We start from the raw sequence: 21,234 nt of genomic DNA, 5'->3' as shown, positions 1-21,234 counted from the left end.
TACTGCATTAAGGAGGGGTCAGAGCTCCACAGGAGTAGATTCTTCTACCTGGGTCATTTGGACCATGTTGAACAGCATTTTGAAATTCTGCCCCATCCTCACCCTCTTGCAAAGTTTCTGTCAAGGCATTTCTCTTCAGGGATGAGCTGTGTGCAATTTCATTATGATTAGGAACAAAAAAGCTGAGACAGAGTGTTGGTCCTCGCAACTCATTGTGTTCGACACTGGCAAAACTGTTCTCCGGGATCTCAGGAGGATCCCTTGCTAGCCCTCCCTGAAGATGCCAGGGACTGAGCATAGGACATAAGGACACAGAGAAAGCCACGTGGGATCAAAACAAAGGTCCATCTAGGGTCGCATCCTGTTCACAGAATGGCCAAACAGTTGCTAGTGAGAATGCAGGCTATGAGTAGCACAGCACCTTCACCAGGCATGCTTTGGCCCATCTCATTTATTTATTTATAAAATTTCTATGTCATCCAATTACTAACGTCTCTGGATGGCTAACAGCATAAATAAATTGATGACCCGCTCTGGCTGCAAATTAATAAAATACAATAATAAAATTCGATATAAAAACATATTAAAATATTGATTAAATAAAAAAGTCTTTACCTGGCGCCAAAAAGCATATAATGATGGCGCCAGGCGGACCTCTCTGTGGAGCACATTCCATAGTCGGAGTGCCACCGCAGAGAAGGCCCTCCTTTGGGTACTCTGCCTCCTAACATCTTTCACAGAGGGTTCCCAGAGGAGGGCTTCTGTTGCTGATCTCAGGGGTGGGAGGGCAAATAAGGAAAAAGGCGTTCCTTTAGGTATCCTGGTCCCAAGCCGTTTAGGGCTTTATAGTTAATAACCAGCACCTTGAATTGAGCCCAAACTTCGATGGGAAGCCAATGGAGCTGATAGAGGGCTAGGGTTATATGAGAATAATGCCCATCTTATGATTCTGCAGGGCAAATAGGTACATATGGAGGATTATAGAATAGCAAGCATTAGGTTGGCATTTGATGTACAGACTGGCTGCTGATCCCTGATGGGATTATTTTTGATGATGGGCCGGGTCATCTGCTCATGTCACCCCAAAACTAGGCCAAAACTGCACTCTTTGTCCACATAATTCTGAACTCAATTTAAAGTGCTGGTTTTAGCTTTTAAAACTTGAAATGGCCTGTCCTTTTCCCACAACAGCCCATATCAAGGACATCAGTAGGCACCTTGCCACCTGCCTGTCACCAAAGCTGGTTAAGTGGGTGAGTACCAGGGACAAGCCTTTTTAAAATGATGGCCCTGCACTTTTAGAAGCTGGTTCTGTCATAGTTTTGTCAGGTCTCTTCCTTGCTCCAAAGACTCATCTGTTTTCATTGGTTTTTCCATCATTTGCACCCTACAGGTTTTCTGAAAGAGTATATTTATTGAATACTGATATTGTCTGATTTCCTATTGCATTTGTTTTACATAGTTAGATTATTTGTAGTATGCTGTTGCTTGAGAAGTATGTCAGTTTTGCAATACATCCAGAAATCACCTGAAAGCATTTGATCATTCTTCAGAGTGAAGATGGTTGTTGTGTTTAGCAGAGCAGAGCAGAGCAGAGCAAAGCAAAGCAAAGCAAAGCAAAGCTGTGTAGAATTAAACAAAACAACACAAAACACACACCTTACAATGATGTTCCAAAGAACACTATGTTGCAATCATTCTATGCTTTTTTGCCTCATCATGACATTAACAAACTACCTTGGCACGATCATTTGGATTTATAAAGCCAGTTGCTTTCCTGGGAATTTCATTTTGCAAAAAAAATAAAAAGAACTGACATAAATGAAAATTATTTGCATCACCCCAGGCAGCTTCTTGCCTTATTTTAATTAAACTTCTTGTTCCTTTGCAACAAGGAGTGGTGTTGGTGTTGGAGTAGAAGTCCAAATATTTATGGCTATTATTAAGATAAGATTTTTTTTTAAAAAAAGTATCAGCACAGCTGTACTTGAGAATGGTTCTTCACAGCTGTACACGGGGGGGGGGGGGGGGGGGCTGATAATGCCTTGATAGGATAGTTCCTAGCCAAAAAAGGGGGGCTTACTTCTGTAAGCTGAACACTGCTGCATGTCTCAAGCTTCCAAACTTTCCCTTTCTCTGGGAATTGGGACCAATGATTACAATGACCCAGACAGCAGAAAAAGAAAAGAAATGAGTTGCCATTGAGATGTGCCTGGCCTAATTATCTTCAAAACCATATTTCCTGGCTGCAGAAGAATTGCAGGTCCTTGGAAAGGGCGTGATCTCAGATGGATACTTTTCCCCAAAAGGGAAGGTGAGAATTTGAATACACCTGTGGATTTTGATTTCAAACCGATAATGACACTGCTGCATCTATCTTTTGAGGCATGTGAAAGGACACATTTGCTTGAGAGCAACTAGCATCCCTGGAGGAAATATTGGCTGTTTGGCCAGCAATCAACACCAATAATTTTTCAATGGCCTGGGACAAGTGCTATGAGTACAGAGCTCTTCACAGTCAGTGTACAGGAAACTGATTACTGCTTTGCAGAGGGGGCCGCACTGGCCAAGGAACTTGGTGTCAACCTTGACAAATCAACATTACATAAGGAGAGGTGATTTTGGTCCCATTGGGTTACATATATTTTAATCTGTGGACTAAGGTAGTTAATTTCAATAGCACATTTAGCCTGTAAATTATTCTCTTTTGTCATTTTTGGTAGGGGGATAAGGGTAAAGGTACACGTAGACTAAACATAATCCATACATCTTGGACTAGCTTAACTGTTTCTCCATGCTGGGAAAACAGACCTTTTGGATCATTTATAGCCAAGCTGTGCACTGCTATGGCTGGCTGGCTTTGCAAAACTTTCCCTGCCGTGCTGGGTGACATAAGGTAGGACGCCAGCTTGGAAAACTGGTAGACCAGTCCTGCCAGTATAGCTTTATAACTGCAGTTGACTTCCACTGGAATGATGTCTTCACCTCTGAAGTTCAGGGGACGTTCAAAATGTGTTCTGGGAAGCTCTGGTTTTCCTCGGAAGCTCTGTGGGATTCTTTAATAAGAATATTGGTAATGGCAGACAAGCTTCGTTAAAAGACTCCTTGCCCACATCATCCCCTGAAAAGTGCACTGAGAGAGAACATTGTTTGGGCGATTTTCAGAACAATAGTCTCAGAGGCCTAGTCAACAGGGTCCATGGACCGAAAGTGCCTCTTAAAATGTTTCCCAGAAGTCTTGGCAATATGCAGCCATTCTTTAGGATAGAGGGTAAGCAGAAAGTGACTGGATCATGTTTAAACCACTGGCCTAGCAGATGACTGATATTTCGAGTTGTGGTGCAGCTATATCTGGACACTGAAAACAAGAGAGGTTTGCTGAGGATATGCTTGGTCACAGGGCAGACGCAGCTACCTAGGGAGCAGGTGGGTCCCCTTGCACTGGAGGCAGTGGGCCAGAGCCAACAACAATCCATCAGGGATGCTTTAATCTGGATTTCTGCACTGAGTGGGCGTTGACCTTGAGAGGCCTTTCCAGCTCTGTGATGTTATGACCGGTGACACATGCACAAGAAGAAGCTGCCCCTATTGCTTTCATGTCTAGAAATGCTCTGTGAAGACAGACAGGCCTGTAGTAGCCTGGCAATGAAAGGAGCAGGCCTGTCTGAGGCCTCACCTGCACACAGAAGCAGCCAGTCTTAGGTGATGCACACAGGTCAAAAAGGTACAGATTCTCTCTAAAAACATTTACTAGCATTAATTCCCAGTGATTTCAATGAAGCTGATTGCCAAACAATTGTGCTTGCCATATTAAAAAGCCATATAGAGAGTCTGGAATATTGATAAGCAAAGTAATCAGGTTTCTTCTTTGCAACAGGCAATATTTGGTTAATTGGACTCAATATTTGCTTGGAAGGATTGATCCATGTGTAACATTAGCTTGCAGAAGAGGGCAGTTTTTAGAGATTTTTCCTCTTACCATTTACAGTCATTGACATCATATTTTCTGTCCCTTTTGAACTCTAAATTCCTTCTGTATCAAGCATGAGTGTTAGTGTAAGCTAAATTCAACTTCAACAGCCCTTTCCAGACTCTGCATTTATTGACCAAGAAAACCACATAAGTGGCTATTATATGATATATGGCTGGCAAGAATGGATCCCATCTCCCTTAAAACACTTGCCGCACAAAGGCCCTGAATCTGCAACACTTTCGGCCATAAAAACAAATGAAAATAACTACCGCTGGCTTGGCACAGGGTTAGAGTGTTGGAGTGGGACTTGGGAGAACCAGGCCCTAGGCCTTGCTCAGCCATGAATCTCACTGGGTGACTTTGGGCTCATCACTGTCTGTCACAGAACTTTGCAGGGTTGTTGTGAGGATAAAAGGGCAGGGAGGGAGAGGTGGATAGGAGGAGGAGGAAGCCACCTTGAGTTGTTTGCAAGAAAAAAGTGGGACATAAATATAAAAAAAACCTGCTATTGAACTCATTTCAGCATTTGCATGTATTTGACTGTCAGAAAGGCATTTCAGGTTGAAATATTTACAGGAGCTTTTGGTCCTTTCTGACAACTAGGGGTACTATTTTGTAAATGCTAGACTGATATTGAAATATGATTGGAATGACTCCAGGCACTCCACTTTCACTTCGGCTGTAAGGTGCCAACCATATTGCAATGTGGGGAGCAGCTACTTGTTCACATAGAGGGCTTCAACATCTTGTCCACCCCAGGGCTGAAAACTATTGTGGAGACACTCTTGCATTCCAGTGGTGGGTGGGACCAAAATATAAAATCTACCAAGATACCATAGCATAGAGTTCTGTCAGTAACTAAGATTTGAGAGAGGAATTTTTAAAAAATAAAATGGTGAAAACACTGCACAAATCTCAGGTGACCCTCATCTAGAGAATCCTGGAAAACTGGATTTTGCCACCCTTGTGTGGAATTCTTATTCCTTTATTTTGCTTTCTATGAAGGACGCACAGGAAAAACAAAGGCGGTTTTTAAAGTACAATATCAAAGACAAAGGGAGAATTGTCTTTGGTAGGAGCAAGAGTGTATTTTTTCTGACTTTCTCACTTTTTCAACCATTCATTTAAAGATGTGCATGCATTTTATGTGCATTTTTCACAATATATGGATTTTATATACAATTTTGCCTAATAAAAATGTTTGCAAGTTTTTTCCTTAATATAATGCCTTTTGGAATATTATTTTCACTACTATATGCATTTTTGCATGTACTTCTCTTCAAGATATGCATTTTTCTATACTTTTTTAATTGGAGAACTCCTGCAAAATTTGGAGAAATACAACTCCAAAGTTTTGGTTTACAAATTGCAAAGACTGAAATTATGCACATTTGTCTTAAAAATTAATCTTAAGTCTTCCCTCCCTCATTTCTCCCTCTGCTAAAATATACCATGCCATTATATTCGCAGAGGTCTCCTATTTCTGCAATGAAACATTTCAAGAATAACTCATGTGGAGATCTATTCTGAAATTGTCATGAAGAAATCTTTATGAAAAAAATGTATTTCTTAAAGTGTATCTTTCATTGTGCTATACCAGTCTTAGGTTCTGACCTGAGAATGCATTTCAGCTTTTAGAATATACACATCTTCCAAATTTTAGTGATGGGATTAATCCTTCTGATTTTTGAAATTCCAAAATTGTATTCCTTTACTTTTTTAAATGTCAGATGGTCCCAGATACTTGAGATATGGCTAACATTTGAACTCTTATGATAATAACACTGGCATAAACACCATTCCAGTTCATACAAGGAGAAAGTCACATCTCAGAATCTAAACATTATAAAATTGCTGCATTCGGAGTGTGTATTCAGCTCTGTTTTGCGCTGTAGCATTTTGCCGCTCCTACGTTGGGTTTCTCTTCTATTGTACTCCCTGAGATATTCCTAGAAGTAGACAAATCCAAAGCCAATGAGGGCTTTCTAGCTTAAAACTGCTGCAATGGACTTTGCACCTGCATGCTAAAGGCATCTATTAGATTATATTGGTTGTTAAGTGCTGGCAACCTTCCTTGGAATCTCTGCCCTTTTGTCCTCTAGCAGCACTTTAACTGTAACCACCATCCGCCCCTGCTTCCAGCTTCCAGATGGTTGTGAAAAAGTCATTAAGTAGAATATGACGTGACAAATACAGCTGCAGGACTCCCCTTAAAAAACTCAGCAACATTTTGGGAATAGTCAGTACAGTCAAACAGCCAAACCTGTTTCAAACAACACCCCTTTGATGGCTGTGGGTCAAAAACCTTCTCATGCTATGGCTAATTCTAGTCCTTCTTTGTGTAGAAATGTTGATGGAATGCAACATTTTGTTATCACCGGGTACTTTAGAAAGTGGCAGCATCTCATACAGTGTAACTGAGACGTTACAGGTCACTGCCCTGAGGGAGTGTGGTGGAAGACAAACCATAGTCGATCTAAAGCTATTTGTCTCTTTTCTCTTTAAAGCTATGCAAGCCAGAATCCACGCCCACATTTTGTGGCAGTGAATTCCACAAGTTACTCATGCATTGTGTTTAGAAGTACTTTTCCTTTAAATGTCCCATTCTGAATCAATTGCCAATCAACTTTCTTGGTTGACTGAAACATATCGTGAGAGAAGGGCAAAGATCTGTCCTTTCCCTGCATGCTACTAATAATTTGATGAACTTCTCTCATGTTGAACCACTCGGTGGACTGGACCGTATCTTTTCTTTCCATGCCTGCATGGCCAGGCTAAGACATATTGTGGCCTGATGTGAAGGAAAAGATGGCTCCTTTCCCTACCGCATGCAGAGAGACCATGCAGAGAGGACTGGCAATTGGATCTAGATTGACACTGGTGATGGCACAGCCATCACTTTCCCTGCCCCTGAAGGGACTGAGATAGCTTAGGGGGCCCAGTGCAGGCTGCATCACATGCACAGCTCTTCCTTGCAACACCTTGCTGCTTCTCCTTCTCCCAGCATCCCCTGCCTGAGGCTGCTGGCTCCTATTATTATTATTATTATTATTATTATTATTATTATTATTATTATTATTATAACATTTCTATGCTGCCCCTTGCCGAAGCAAGGGCGAAAAGAAGCCCTGAGCAAATGGCAACGTGCCTTCAGGTGCCGAAGGCAAAGTCTACTCATGATGGCGCAGCCAGAGGCAGGAAAAGAGACATCTGTTCTTCAGACCAGGCAGGGATGAGAAATCTGTTTCAATTTGGCTTTGGCAAAAATTTACCAGAATTTGAGAAGTGTTTCATATCTGGGACAAAAAGAACCACACATTTTTTTAAAAAAATGAATGGGAGAGATATGGAAGCAGACATATTCATCCAGCCAGGCCTAGGGCACTGAGAGCTCTGAGTTTGAATCACTGTGTATTCAGCCCTGTTCCCACCCGTTTTCTGGCAAGCAAGTACATCATGGTCCTATGCATGCTGGGAATAGTTGTACCTCTTCTTCATCAATCATAATCATCATCGTCATTTTGCAGATGGGTGAGAAGTTTATTTCAGTTAGGTTTTATATGAATTTACCCAGATTTTCTAGGTTCTTTATATCTTGGAGAAAAGATATGTGGGATAAATCAAAACAGGCAGATTTTGTCCATCCTTACTTCAGTCAGGTGAAAGGATCACACATTTTAAATCTTCCCACTTTTGAGTTACACTAGGAATGAGTTTCCCCTCAGTGTGCAGTTTTTGTTCCTATTTGAACATTCAGGTGCCATTTGTTATATGGAAGAACATTATAAAAGTGGCATCATCCACTTGAAGTCTTTTGCAACACTTCAGGATTCTACCATTTGCTTTGCTCAGTATCGTCTGCATGTGTTCTGCCCCCCCCTCCCCGCCCCACCTTCTACTTGAATTGCATGAAGCTGAAGACAAGGTTCTAAATTGCATGGGCTACCAATGTGGAGCAGAGAAGGCACTTACCGCAAATGTTCAGCTCCTGGTGCATGGAAAGCCACAGGGCAGTGGGGACACATGAGGAAGGTGCATTTGTGGAGAAAATGACTGGATGGGGTTATGGTTGGATCAGGCCTAAGTCATCCATTAGTGAGAGAGAGAGAGAGAATGAGAACTAGTGTGTATGCAAGGTGGGAATGAAGATGAGAGTAGTAAGAATAGATATACCTTGATGAATAAAATGATTGTTTTACTACTTTCCTTTTCTGAAGAATATTCTATGCAAAGAATAAATTAGGAGGCAAGGTAGGACAAGTTGTTTATTTTTCCTTATGTTTTTTTTAATTCGGCATTCATAGGTGATGTTTGTGTTTCTCTTATCTGGGCTGTGCATCTAATAATTAAAATAATAATAATAAAGGCCATTCATTCCCTGGGTTTTTGACTTGGCAGCCTCAAGTCCGTGCTGTCAACTGCAACATCTGAGTTTGGGAACAAGCTAAAGTTCCCAGGACCTGGGCTGGCAGAGGCTAAGTGTGTCACTGAGAAGCCGCATTCAAGTCCCCAGAGGAGGGGAGATAGTTGGGCAACTCCTTGGGACTGGGGGGTTCATGGCATCTCGTTAGCATTGGCTCCCTGAGGACTAATTTGTCTGCTCTCCCTGTCGGGGAGATAGCGTGAGAGGATGACTCCGCAGGGGAAAAAGGGCACAGAAATGGGACAGCAGAGATCGGCGTGGAGACGCCGGGGAGTTGTGCCAGATGATGGGAGACAAAACACTTAAGTGGGAAGCAAATTAGGGAGACAAATAATTGAATTACAGTTCTTGATGTAACTCTTTCAGTCCTGTTTGTGCCAAATCTCCATGTGTCTCCCTTATTAGAAGGGGAAGTCAAGGTCTCTAGGTGGCAAAGGCGCTGTAGCATGCCTTGTCCGTCGAGGGCATTGCTCAGGTGTGCTCGCAGCCACATGCAATGCCCAAGAAGTGCAGTGCCAAAGGCCTGGCTAGTCCACAGGGGCCAGCCAGATGCCTATGGGATGTCCACATGCAGAACAAGAGCACCACAGTGTCCTTCCACTTCTCTTCCCCAGCAATTGATATTCAGACATGTCTCACTTCTGAAACTGGAGGAAGCATACAGCCATCAGAACACGCTGCGGATCTCCCCCTGGAATGTGTCCAATTTCCTTTTAAGCAACCAAATTGGTGACTCTCTCTCCATCCTCTAGTAAAGACTTCCACAGTCTACTGTGTGCTGTGTGAAGGACTGCTTCTTTTTATCTACCCCGTATTTCCCAAAATTAATTGAAGGATTCCAAGTTCCAATATTATCTGCTATATCATGTGCAATTTTACATGCTTCCATCATATCTCCCTTACTTTGTTCTTACCAAACTTACAAAGATCCAAATACTCTCCTCATATTTTACCTACAATTATGATAAGAGTTAGAGCTGATTCATATATAGTGTCAAATCATGTTGCATAGCTTCCTTCTCCTCCTCCTCCTCCTCAGCTGGAATCGGATTGCAAGCAGAGGAATCTCAAGTTCAAGTGATATCCCATAAGCGAGTGGGATGTAGGGCATGGGGACTGCCGTGCCCAAAGCAAATCTATCAAGAAAAAGGTTTTATTAATAGCCTGGCATTCTAATTTTCTACACGCGAATATGTTCGAGAACTGTGATCACCCCACCCGCAGTCTGAATGCTGCAATTCAGAAAATCACACCATCCAATTCTGTTGGATCAGGGCTATATAACCTGTAGGCTGTATGCAGCCCTCAGCTAAGGACTGTGTGGTCCCCATTTACTTTCTCCATAGTCCAGAAGATTAGCTGGGCTGCAAGGAAAATGTAGCTGAAAGCAGCACTGGGAACAGTGGGCTAGATCTGGGTTACTTGGCCAGGGAAGAGGTTTTCCCCAGTGCTATGTGGGGAAATTCTGCTCTTGCTCCACAGTGATCAGGGTGATTTCAAGTTTTAAAACCAGGCCATAACAGGTTATTTACATGTTAAAGGCCTTTAAATTGTTCTTATCACCAATTACTTATCAGAGATAAGGACATCTTTAAACAGACATGCAAAGAGCATGCATATGCAAATATGTTGTGTATGCATGCCCAGATACTAGCCTCTGCTCCCAGGACCAAAGCTTTTGTAACCTCTGTGCTAGATCAACTGAAGTACTTATTCTCCAACAGTGGGAAAAAAATACAAGCCGGGGCTTCTGGATTTTGAAGAACAAAAGCAAGAACTGATTTCAAGTCATGGACTCTGTCTCTTTACACCTCACACACTTATGTCCCCTTTGCCATTGGGAGAAGTGAGCTTCCCAAAGGCTTTAATACTGCCTGCTTGCTCGCTGAGTGCTTGGCTTGGGGGCTCACAGGTTTTGCAGGTTTGCCCTGCAGGTTCAGGTGATGGGGTGAGGATACATTCTATTACTGAGTCCAGCTAACCTCCTCTGAGAGCTCCCAGAGAAACCAAGTATATGTTTCCTGCAGATGGGTTACAAGCACCCAAGAATAATAATTCCCTCCTTTCCCCTGCAGCCTTATTCAAATGCGGATAGGCTTTCCATAGCAATTGCTTCAAGGAAGTTCTTCCTTGCTTTGTGGATAATGGGGCCAGCTGGACCTTTTCCATGTAGTCATTGGTTCTTTTCTTTTGGTACCATCTTCCCAGTCATTAGGAACATAGCTAAGCTCTTGGATTTTAGCCAGGCATAGAACTGCTTTAACATGGCTCATTGAATGTCAGTATTTAAAACACACACACACACCCCTCATTGGTTGTACTTGGTATAACCCACTTCTTCCTTTCCAAAGTTAATTTGGTTTCTTTCTGGAATATCAGACCCAATGTCCTGTGGCATTCCTTCAGAACATCCCGTTCTAAGGGAGAAAAAAAAGGCTTGGATGCCTTTTCTTTCCATCTTACTGAGCTGCTGTTCTAAGGTCAGATGTTTATGGACAAATGATGGCTTAAAAAGTGGAAAGGACTTCAGTAAAATGAAATAAAATTCAACCATGCTGGTCCTTGGTGCCAGCAGTCCAGGCCAATGTCCACTTTTACTCCTGCTAGCTAACTCCTTTTAGTCTCTCTCTTTCTGTTTGTTTTTACCGAGACCACAATCACAATTGCAAGCCCAACCTCCGACCTCAGGTCATTCGAGAGAACGGAGGCCAAAAGTGAAGTCTTCCCTGAAGCCTGGCAATGCTGATGTCAGTGGCTTCACTCCTCCTCAGTGTGTCTCAGAACATTCTGGTGTTCTGGTGGCAAAGCCTGAAACCAGTTGGTGAAGAGTGTACAAGAAGTACGTCCTTTCGTAGGGACTAGACTATTTGTAGGCTCTGTAAGGTGATGAGCCAGATGTGAATGGGTTGTAAGGTCACACTGATTGAATCTGAGTTACAGGGGGTGGGGTGTGAATTTGTTCTTGTGGTTTCAGTAGTAAGGCTAAAACTTTTGCTGAATTCTGTCTGCCTCCATCTCTCTCCTCCTCCTCCTCCACTTGTTTTTTGTTGGTTTGTTTTTTGTTTTATGGCTGCTGCCTGCCCAAACCATGCTGGCATTCAATAAAAACGAGACAGTGTATTCTAAGGTCTTTCAAATAGCCACACATGGTGCAAAACAGGAGTGCAGAACTGCTTTCAGACTGAGGGATGAATTCTGTTCTAGAAAAGCTTTTATGGGGAGTGGGGCATTTCCTGGGCAAGTGGAAAAGGAGAACAACTAAAATTACCGACAATATCAGTGTGTTACTGCCAATAACTATGCCTTAGGAGAAGCATTTCCACCTTTTAGAATTGTGGAAAAGACTGCATGAAATCCAGGAAACCACCAATTAGAGAAAAGAGAGTGGTGCCAAGGGAAGGGCTGCCATCATTGGTGATCCTGGAGGGTCAGATTTGGCTGTTAGGCCTGGGATTCTGCCCCCTTGGTCCAAAGCATGGGGTATTTGGTGGGCTCCTCCACCCTTTCTGAATAGTTGCCCTTGGTTTTCATTATGATCTTCAAGAGGAATAGAGAATTCTCCCTCCATGCTTTATTCTATTCACAATATAGCTTTCCAATGGTGTATCCTTTCTCCTGCCCAGTTTTGGAAGCCATTGTCAACGTTCATCATTCGCCTCATTATTAACAACTGATTTTCTGTCAAGATGCTGCCCAGCATTGCTAGCTGCTTTGCTACATATTAGCAGGGAGGGGGATGGTGGTAGTAATTCAGCAGTTTAATTGATGAAGATAATTCAGCAAAATCCCTTTTCATTAAGGGATAAAGGATATATATTTCTGTCTTGGCACAGCTTTCCCCTCATTATTTTTAGAAGGCCTCTCTGGATCTATAACCATAAGTGCTTGAAATGACAAGTAAATCTTTACCTATTTTCAGGCCTGTTCAAATCCATTCCATCAGCACCAGCTTCAAAGGGATATAAATTTTCTCCATTGTGCCACAGGATCTCCGCGCATTGACAGCCAACATCAATTTGCAATTGTAAATAATGGAGTTGGCACTGAAACTGGCAGCCACCCAGGAATTTGGAACACTTCATCTTTTCTTCAGGTTTCATAAAATAACATGAAATAATTGGGGTAATCAATTCAGCAAGAAAGCGATCCCTGTTTCTTACAGAACAGCGTAGAAAGATGGAACTTACCAATTAGAAGCAGTGAAGTTCTTCCTGGCTTAGAAACATCCATTCATCTTCAGGCCATCCACCAAGACTCTTGCAATGACTTTCATGCTGACACTTGGGAAGTCCAAGTGTTTCCCTCCAAATTGCAGTCATTGCCATCGTCATCACTGCTAATCTCTTTTCGGGCAGCAACCTTGTGAAGATAGTTAAATGGACTAATAGTGACTTAATCAAGGCCATTAAAAGATTCTCTAAATGTACATAAAAATAGACAGCATTGGGACCTTAGGCTTCTAGGCTCTGTTAGTGGTAATGAAAGAATTTCTAGGGTTCTGATGCTTCAGGTCCAAATTGGACTCATTTTGGCTAAATGAGCACCTCTTTCCCAGACTTGGAAAATATTGGAAGATAGTACTCGGATTCACCTTGGAGTGGATTTTCAGCTGTAATTCCCATGTCTGGAGGCATTCATCCATGGAGTTATGGAACTCCTGAAGGGATGTCTGGTGGTGTTTTGGCATGGAGGAACACAGGTATGATGGAGGTATTGTGGACTGGGAGGTTGACTAGTCTGGGTGAAGGTAAGGAACCGTTCCTGGATGGATCAAGCTCATAGCTTAAAATGCTCTTGATCTTTTCGCTATTTGTGGTACACAATTCAGTGATCAGGCGCTCCTTCTACCACCTTTGGTTCCTCATGTACTAGTTCTTTCAAACTTGATTACTGTAATGTTTGCTGCATAGGGCTGCCTTTGAAGATAGTTAAGAAAGCATCAGTTTGTGCAAAATGCAGCCACCTAGTTGCTGCAGAGTGCCAAGCAGGCCAATCAGATAACAACAGTTTTGCAGCAGTGGCACAAATGACTGATGCTTTCTCAAGCTCCATTCAAAATTCTCATATTTCCACTTGCTGTCTTAAATGGGTTGGGCCCAAGTTGCTTGACAAGTTGTCTTCACCTATGATTCTGTGAATTTGTTAAGAGCACCTACAGGGACCCTGCTCTTATCCCCCTCTGTAAGAAAAGTTAGGTTGGTAGGGTGCTCTTGGTGGGGGCACCAGCGTTGTAGGCCCCCTTTCCAAATAAACTGCGCATGGCCCCTAAAGCATAATCTTCAAAAGGGTGTTCTGAAAAGTCCTGTTGGAGGCTGCCTTTCCTTCCCAGTGTTTCTTGTGCTGCTGGTTCTGGATATCTTTGTAAATTCAGGAAATGTGCATACTGGGAAATAAGCAGTCTGTCCTTCTCTTAGTTACCACTACTAATTTACTGGTACTAATTACAACTACTAATTAGTAGTAACTAATTGGCAAGTAGGTTCTAGCTAACATTGCTAAGTCTAGAAAACCGCATGACAGGTTTCCAAATTCAGTCAGCCAAGTTTTCAGTGGCCTGGCTGTTTCATTGTTTGGAAGCAGTGATGCTTCTGGTCTTTGTTGGCAACAAAAGCGTATGCTGTGTTTCTTAGAAGCCTACCCTGTCTCCTAGAACAGAGTGAATAGATATTTCAAAGCAAACATTTCAATGGCCTTTTTTTCCTAGAATAAAAGCCACAGCTGTCCCCTACCCATTTTTCAATCCTGTAATAACAACACAGGACATCTTGTCTTGGAGTCTGTCTTTCTCCAGCACATTCTTGCTCTGGTCCTCTCTGATTTTCCCTTCTCCACCAGCTATGGAGTCAGCTCATGCTGTCAGTTACTTCCTCCCACCCTGTCTGGGTTCTCGGTATTGAGGGCCCTATGCAAGATTCCTCTTCCCCGTTTTCATTTTGCATTTGGTAGGCTACAGCTGTCCATCAGTGAAGTCCTTTGCCATTGAAGGAAAGTGACTAAAAAGCCTTCATGAAAGGTTACCTCCCCAGGAGATGCAGTTGCTTGGTGGAGACCACAGCTGTGGCTGGTGGCAGGCCAGTGGTGAGGGCTGAGCACGCTCACAGTGGCTGGTCCTGCTGACACACCTTACTATGTTGTACCACTCTTTAATTCTCTCCCTGGGGAGCTCTAGCATAGAGATGTATGAGAAATTAATGTCAATTCCTCTTGGATCAGAATCTACTCAGTTCGTACCTCTTGGATTGAATACAGAATTGGGTGCAACCTGTGGTTGAAGTCTGCACATTTATGAGCTTGTGTTGTGATTCATGGACCAAAGCAGAGATGTTTGACAGTATGTATACATTTGAAAAATACCACAAAACCAATTTTTACTTATGAAGAACACACACAAATATACTTTAATCAGTACCACAACACTGGGAAGATAAATACCCGTCTGTTACACAATGGACTGAGGACCTAACAATACTTTCAGTATTTGAAATGAAGAAATTTAGCCACCTCCTGTGGATGGATAAGTACGAGTATTGGATATTCGATCCCCCTTTTCTAAAGTTCATGCATAGTTGTTTCTATTGATAGCTGTATATGGGTGCATATTTCATACTAACCCATTGTAAGTGATTTAATTTTATTACAATATTTTCTTTTATAAGGGTTTATTTGTTTGTTTTAATGAAATTCACAGTAAAAATTAAAGAAGAGGATAATGTGCAAATTCATAGTAGCTGCTACTGCTGACATGCATCACTTTTTCTTACCACTCTTCTCTTCTCTTGAGACCTCTTGCATAGTGATGTAAGAGAAATTAATTTCCATTCATTTTTAGACAGGATCTCCCCAATTCTCTTCTTCTGGACTTCACAAGGCCTCTGAAACAATCTTTATTCGAGTCTATTTCTGAGCTTGAAGTGCAATTCATGGACCAAAACAGATGCGCTTGACAGCACTTGTTCATTTGAAAAATGTCCACGAATCAATGCATACTTTTGACAAATGCAGACAGAACGTACTTCGGTTAATGGAACAAGTATGGATACATTGCAAAGATGTGTGCATCTGATGTATGCATTTCATGAGAATAAAAAACAAAACAAAAGCAAAGCTCACCATCTGATACAGACTCAAGTCAGAAGTTCAAAAACTTATTTGAACTTGGCAAGTCTGTATTTCATGGATTTGCATGTCCCCTTTCAGTGACTTTCAGCATGAATGATCCAGGCAGACTGAACTTATTTACGCATGTTTGTTTTTAGCACGAACACCTCTGGGGTCATTCTTGGGAAAATTGTGCTTCTGTTTCAGAGAATTTGAAAGGCTGGAGAGGAAGGCATGGATTTAATAAAATATCAACTTTTCTTCCTTTTTCCAGTGCTAACTTCAGACTAAATCCACCACTGTGCTTCTTTAGGTATGGGTTAGTAGTTGGTTTAGTTCACATTGAAATGTGAACTTCCCTAATTTTGTGCTTTTGAACTACTATACAAACTAAAACACAGTCATCCTTCAAAATGTGCACTCCTCTGAATTTTGTGTTTGTTTGTTTGTTTAGTTGCAAAGTTGTGCCTGACCCCTCATGACCCCATGAACAACATTCCTCTTGGCTCTCCTATCCTCCACCATCCCCTGGAGCCCACCCAAGCCCATGCCCACCACCCTGGCCACCTCAATCCCCAGGGTCCCCTTTCTCCTTTTGCCTTCAATCGTCCTCAGCCTCAGGGTCTTCTCCAGTGAGTCCTTCCTTCTTGTTAGGTGGCCAAAGAATTTGAGTTTCATTTTCAGTATCTGATCTTCTAAAAAACAGTCAGAGTTGATTTCCTTTAAGATTTGATTTCTTTACAGTCCAAGGGACTCTCAGGAGTCTTCTCCAACACCACAATTCATAGGCATCAATTCTTTAGCACTCAGTTTTCCTTATGGTCCAACTCTCACAGCCATATGTCACAGCTGGGAAAACCATAGCTTTAACTGTACAAACTTTTGTTGACAGGGTGATGTCTCTTTTTTAATTTTAATTTTACGTTTGTATTAGGGTTTGCCAATCAAAAATTTGTCGAAATGTGTAATGAAAACTGCATATATCAGTGAAGATAATGTTAAAATGCATTATGTTAGGGAATTTCTTACAAATGGGGGAAAACATGTAAAATGCATCTGTTAGGAGAAATGTGCACAAAAATGCATATATACATTCATGGGAACTTAACCTCCACCTCCTCTACATCCAGAATGGACCGCATTTAAGACTGGGCAAATGGAAGGAGAAACTGACATCGACAAGCTCATCCAAATTGACATTGACAGGCTCATCCATTTGTATGGTTCTTCTTGGCTTCTTTTTCTTTTACTCTTCCTGGTTCCCTTGTAAGGGTTGAGACCTGGACAATTCAGCTTAGTCAGGAGGAAGAAGCAAATAGGGATCATAGTGCCTACAGTAATAATCTTCAATCACTCTGGAATAGTTGTCCTGAAACTGGTGTCTCCGAAGCTTGTCACCCTTGACAACTGCCCATGCAGGTTAGATGGAAGCTGTAGTCCAAATATCTGAAGGGCATCAGGTTGGAAAGTGCTGCTCTGCAGGTGGGTTGAGGAATTCATGTGCTACTCCTCACTGGTAATGGCCAAGTTTGGCTCTTCAAGCAGACGATTTTAAGGGCATAATCCTATAGGGAACCCTTTGAATTTGGAGTATTATGGGCACCCTATGCAGGACAAGAGGAGTTGCCTCTGTGTCCATCTTGCTCCACAAAGGGCTTGATCAATTTCATCTGTCAAAGAGTGGCACTTGAGAGTGGGAAAGTTGAGGCACTGCCAGGATGCACAGTAGCCTGGTGGCACCTGTCGCCTTCCCTGTCCGCGGGAATGCCCCCCAAAGACCTTCTCCAAAGTCAGCTCACCAACTTCAAGAAGCAGCCAACATGATTCTTTTGGTGCCACCTACAGGAGGCAAGGGGAAGTGCTGATCACTGGATTAGGTTAGACCAATTTTCCAACCTTGTAGCTGGGAATCTGGAAAATCCTGTGGCTATCTAGGCATTGCCTAACCGCCAGAGGATTGCAGTGTAAATGACTTTGGGGCTTGTCAGCACTGATCTCTTCAAGCCGAGTTCCAGGATCTCATTGAGGGATTGCTTGGACAACATAGGCAGCCATTGTGACTAAGCCATTCTTCAGGAAAGAAGAGTGAGAAGGAAGGGAGCAAGCTTCCAAGAAAACATGTTTTAAAATAAATAAATAGTAAATATGCCCAGTGAGGGATGCAGTGCGCAGTGGGTTAAACCACTGAGCCGTTGGGCTAGTTGATCAAAAGGTCGACAGTTTGAATCCGCAGACGGGGTGAGCTCCCATACTCTGTCCCAGCTCCTGCCAACCTTGCAGTTCGAAAGCATACAAATGCAAGTAGATGAATAGGTACCACTTCGGTGGGCAGGTAACAGCGTTCCGTGCACCTCAGTGTTTAGTCATGCCAGCCACATGGCCACGGAGACTGTCTGCGGACAAACTGACTCCCTCGGCTAGGAAACGGAGATGAGCACCGCCCCCTAGAGTCAGACATGACTGGACTTTAATGTCATGGGGAAACCTTTACCTTTAAATGTGCCCAGGCCATTTAGAGCAGAGTTCTTCCATAGAGACATTCCTTCTAAACGCTTATGGATTCTTGTATCTGTACACCACTGAAACTTGTTTTCACACCCTTCATTAGACCAGAGTCAGACTGCAGCCATGTTGAAAATTACATCTGAATTGTCAATGCAGGCAAAAGAAACAAAAAACCATGGCAGCATCTAAGCAGCTTTGCTTGAAAGAAATGAACCACAAATGCTACCTTTTCATTTTACCCCCCTGGACATGCTGAAGCCAATTCAAATTGAAGGTGCTCCACAGGTTGCATGTTTGGGTTCCTCATTTCCTTTCTGCAGCCATAACCAAGATGCTTGCAGAATAACGTCATAACAATAGGCTAACTTGCTGGTGTGGAGATAAAACCTTGCATGGACTCTGGAGCTGGGTTCTTATGGGAAGTTATATTTCTTTACAAGAGAGCATTAGCAGCTGAAGCATGCGTGCAGTAATTAATGGATGGAATTTACAATAGCAGGAGCAATTAACCAAAGGGGCAACAGTTAATGGCTAAAAACTTTCCATCGTTCAATCATAAGGAAATATATTTCTATCACAAATCAGTGACAAATGGCTGTTAAGGGGAAAGCCAGTGGAATGGCTCAACTTCAACATCAGCAGTTAATAGCACTGACATAAACAGACACTTCGGTTGTGTTTATTTAATATATTTTACCGAGAGAAATTCCTCTGTTGAAACAGCAAGTTTCCAGCCTTAGCCAGAGACGATGTTAAATAAACAGCCACGTTTCAAGGGGAAATCTCTCCAAATGAAAGTGATAGGTTTCAAAAGTGAAAGGTTAAATCTGTTTAATTTTTCTCTTTGTTGCATGGAACTTTCTCCATGAACATCTGGAGGGAAATGGCATATTTATGCTCAAATGACATCACAGCATTCCCCAGCTGATACTGAAGAAGCCGTGGGCACTTGTGAGTGAATCTCACAAGGATGTTGCAAAATGACAATTTGGCATTGCTATCAAAATGCATGTAGATTACACTGATTCAGTTGGTCACTGACTCTGCCAAAGCAGCCTTGTGCTAAATAGTGCTAATTTATCTAGCACTATTTATCTTGTGCTAAATAGTGGACCAAGGTATTTTTAATGATAATTATATGGCAGATAGTAAATGTGTACAGACCAGGTTTAGGTGTATCTGCAAATCTGATCCATCTCACTGAGGTTCCCAGTATTCCTTTTCCAAGCTTGTTCTATCCCAAATGCTTTCCCTGCACAAGAATCTATCCACATTTTTGTGCACAATTTCAACTGTATTCATTTTATAAATGTATGCTTTATATTGTTTTTATATTGTGATTATTTATTTATTGTGAGCTGCCCCGAGGCTTCAGCGAATGGGGCGACATAGAAGCTTACTAAATAAATAAATATGCAGTAGGGTTGTCCATTCTTCAAATGTGGGCATGTCATTGAATGCATTTTCTTGATTTTGTATGGACTTCTGACAGCAAATTGTGGTCAGGCAAATCAGAGTACAAAACAAAATTGGTGTGTGATGGCTTCTAAATTGCACAGTGTGCTACATCTAACACTGGTGTGTGTAAACCCTCCCACCTTGAGATATGTGTTCAGTTTCACCCTAATGAACTTGGACACACATTTCAGACATTCTTATCTGTCCATTGTCTTTTGGAGCACCAGGAAGGCCTTTGTGATGATTCAGCAATGCCTCTTCTTATGGTCTTTTGCTGGTCACTCAACTACATTGGGCTGGAGTTAGGCGCTGAGGCTGCACCTTGCTATGCCAGAAAATATGCTCTTGACTAACATATTAATCCAGAGAGAGAAGTGTCAAATTCAAGATCTGCTCTGCCCTAGAATAAGGCCTAGAATAAAGGGATGCATTGTATGTTTGCTATGTGCTCTTTCTCAACAGTAAACTTGACATCTGGACATTAGGGTGGGGAGTACCAACCGCCTTAATATCATAACTTCCCTGACAAATTAGGTAGAGTGGATAGACAGTTATTCCTATCCCAATTTTTATTTGAGGAAATGAATAAATGACCACAGACGAAATCTAAATATTTGTGTGAAGGGTGAAGTCAAATCTCTGAATGTCTCATCCAAGGCCTATAAAGAGTTCCACCAGTCTTTCAATGAGGATTTATGGAGGCATCTTCCGGAAGCAACAAGGCCCATATTCTAGACAGGTGATTTATTCTAACAGATGCCTACAATTATACACCGGAAATTTTTTTGAATACCAAATGCTGCTGCAGAGTTTGAGAGGGGGTGTGAGAGATGGGGTGCAGTGTGGGAGATGGGGTGGAGGATAAGAACTATCAAAGCAGCTGAGATAGTTGACAGACAGACAGACAGACAGACAGACAGACAGGAAAAAATAACAAGCATCCGGCCAGGCCAAATGTGAGAGGGAATGTCTAAAGTAGTGCCTGCCAAGGTCAAAGAGACCTGAAATGGAAGCTGTCAAGGCGTGACCCTGTAAACTCTGACAATACAAGAAGAACTTAGGGTGATGTGGACAGTGAGGCTCAGTCTTAAGATAAGGAGCATTCCATCATCACACGAGTTTTTAAAGCAACAACCCAAAACTAAAATGGGCCAAGAGGAAGAAGACCGCACTCAGGAATAGACCTTTCCAAACAGGGCAGGCAGGACCCATGTCAAAACCGCCATTTTTACAGATTCTCCATGGAACATTTTATCTTTATTAGAAGACCATAACAATCTGGGTGCTTTTTCTCCCATCTCTCCTGAAAAGCAGCAGGTGTTGTTTTCAATTCTGCTGTGCTGTTTTCTTTTGGTGCTGCTTGGCAGAGGGAGCTGAGCTCACACAACCTGCACTGTAGCAGGGCCAGTCATGTTTGGCAAGTGCCACCAGACTTGATCTGGAATCAGTTTGCTCTTTCCATGCTTCCTTCATGAGCGTTCGGTGGAAGTTAAGGCTTTTCCAAGAGCTTTCTGCCAGTTCATCATGATGGCATGTATATACTCATGGTTGCTTTCGCGTCCCTGTTTTCACATTGCTTTCTCTGAATTGTATATGGATTATTTATTATTAATTTAGTAAAACCTTTTACAGACCATTCATCTAGTACATGCTCTCAAAACAGTTTTACAACAGTCTTACAACTGTTTATGGTTGCCGAAGAACATGAATGGAACTCACAGAATTGATTCATGGGTGCAGTCATTGTAAAAATACGAGAAGCATCAAAACTTGAGCT

Source organism: Varanus komodoensis, unplaced genomic scaffold, assembly GCF_004798865.1.
Source record: "Varanus komodoensis strain SLA01 unplaced genomic scaffold, ASM479886v1 scaffold32, whole genome shotgun sequence".
NCBI classification, from domain to species: domain Eukaryota; kingdom Metazoa; phylum Chordata; class Lepidosauria; order Squamata; family Varanidae; genus Varanus; species Varanus komodoensis.
The sequence above is the reverse complement of the archived record's forward strand: the minus strand, read 5'-3'. Positions refer to the sequence as shown.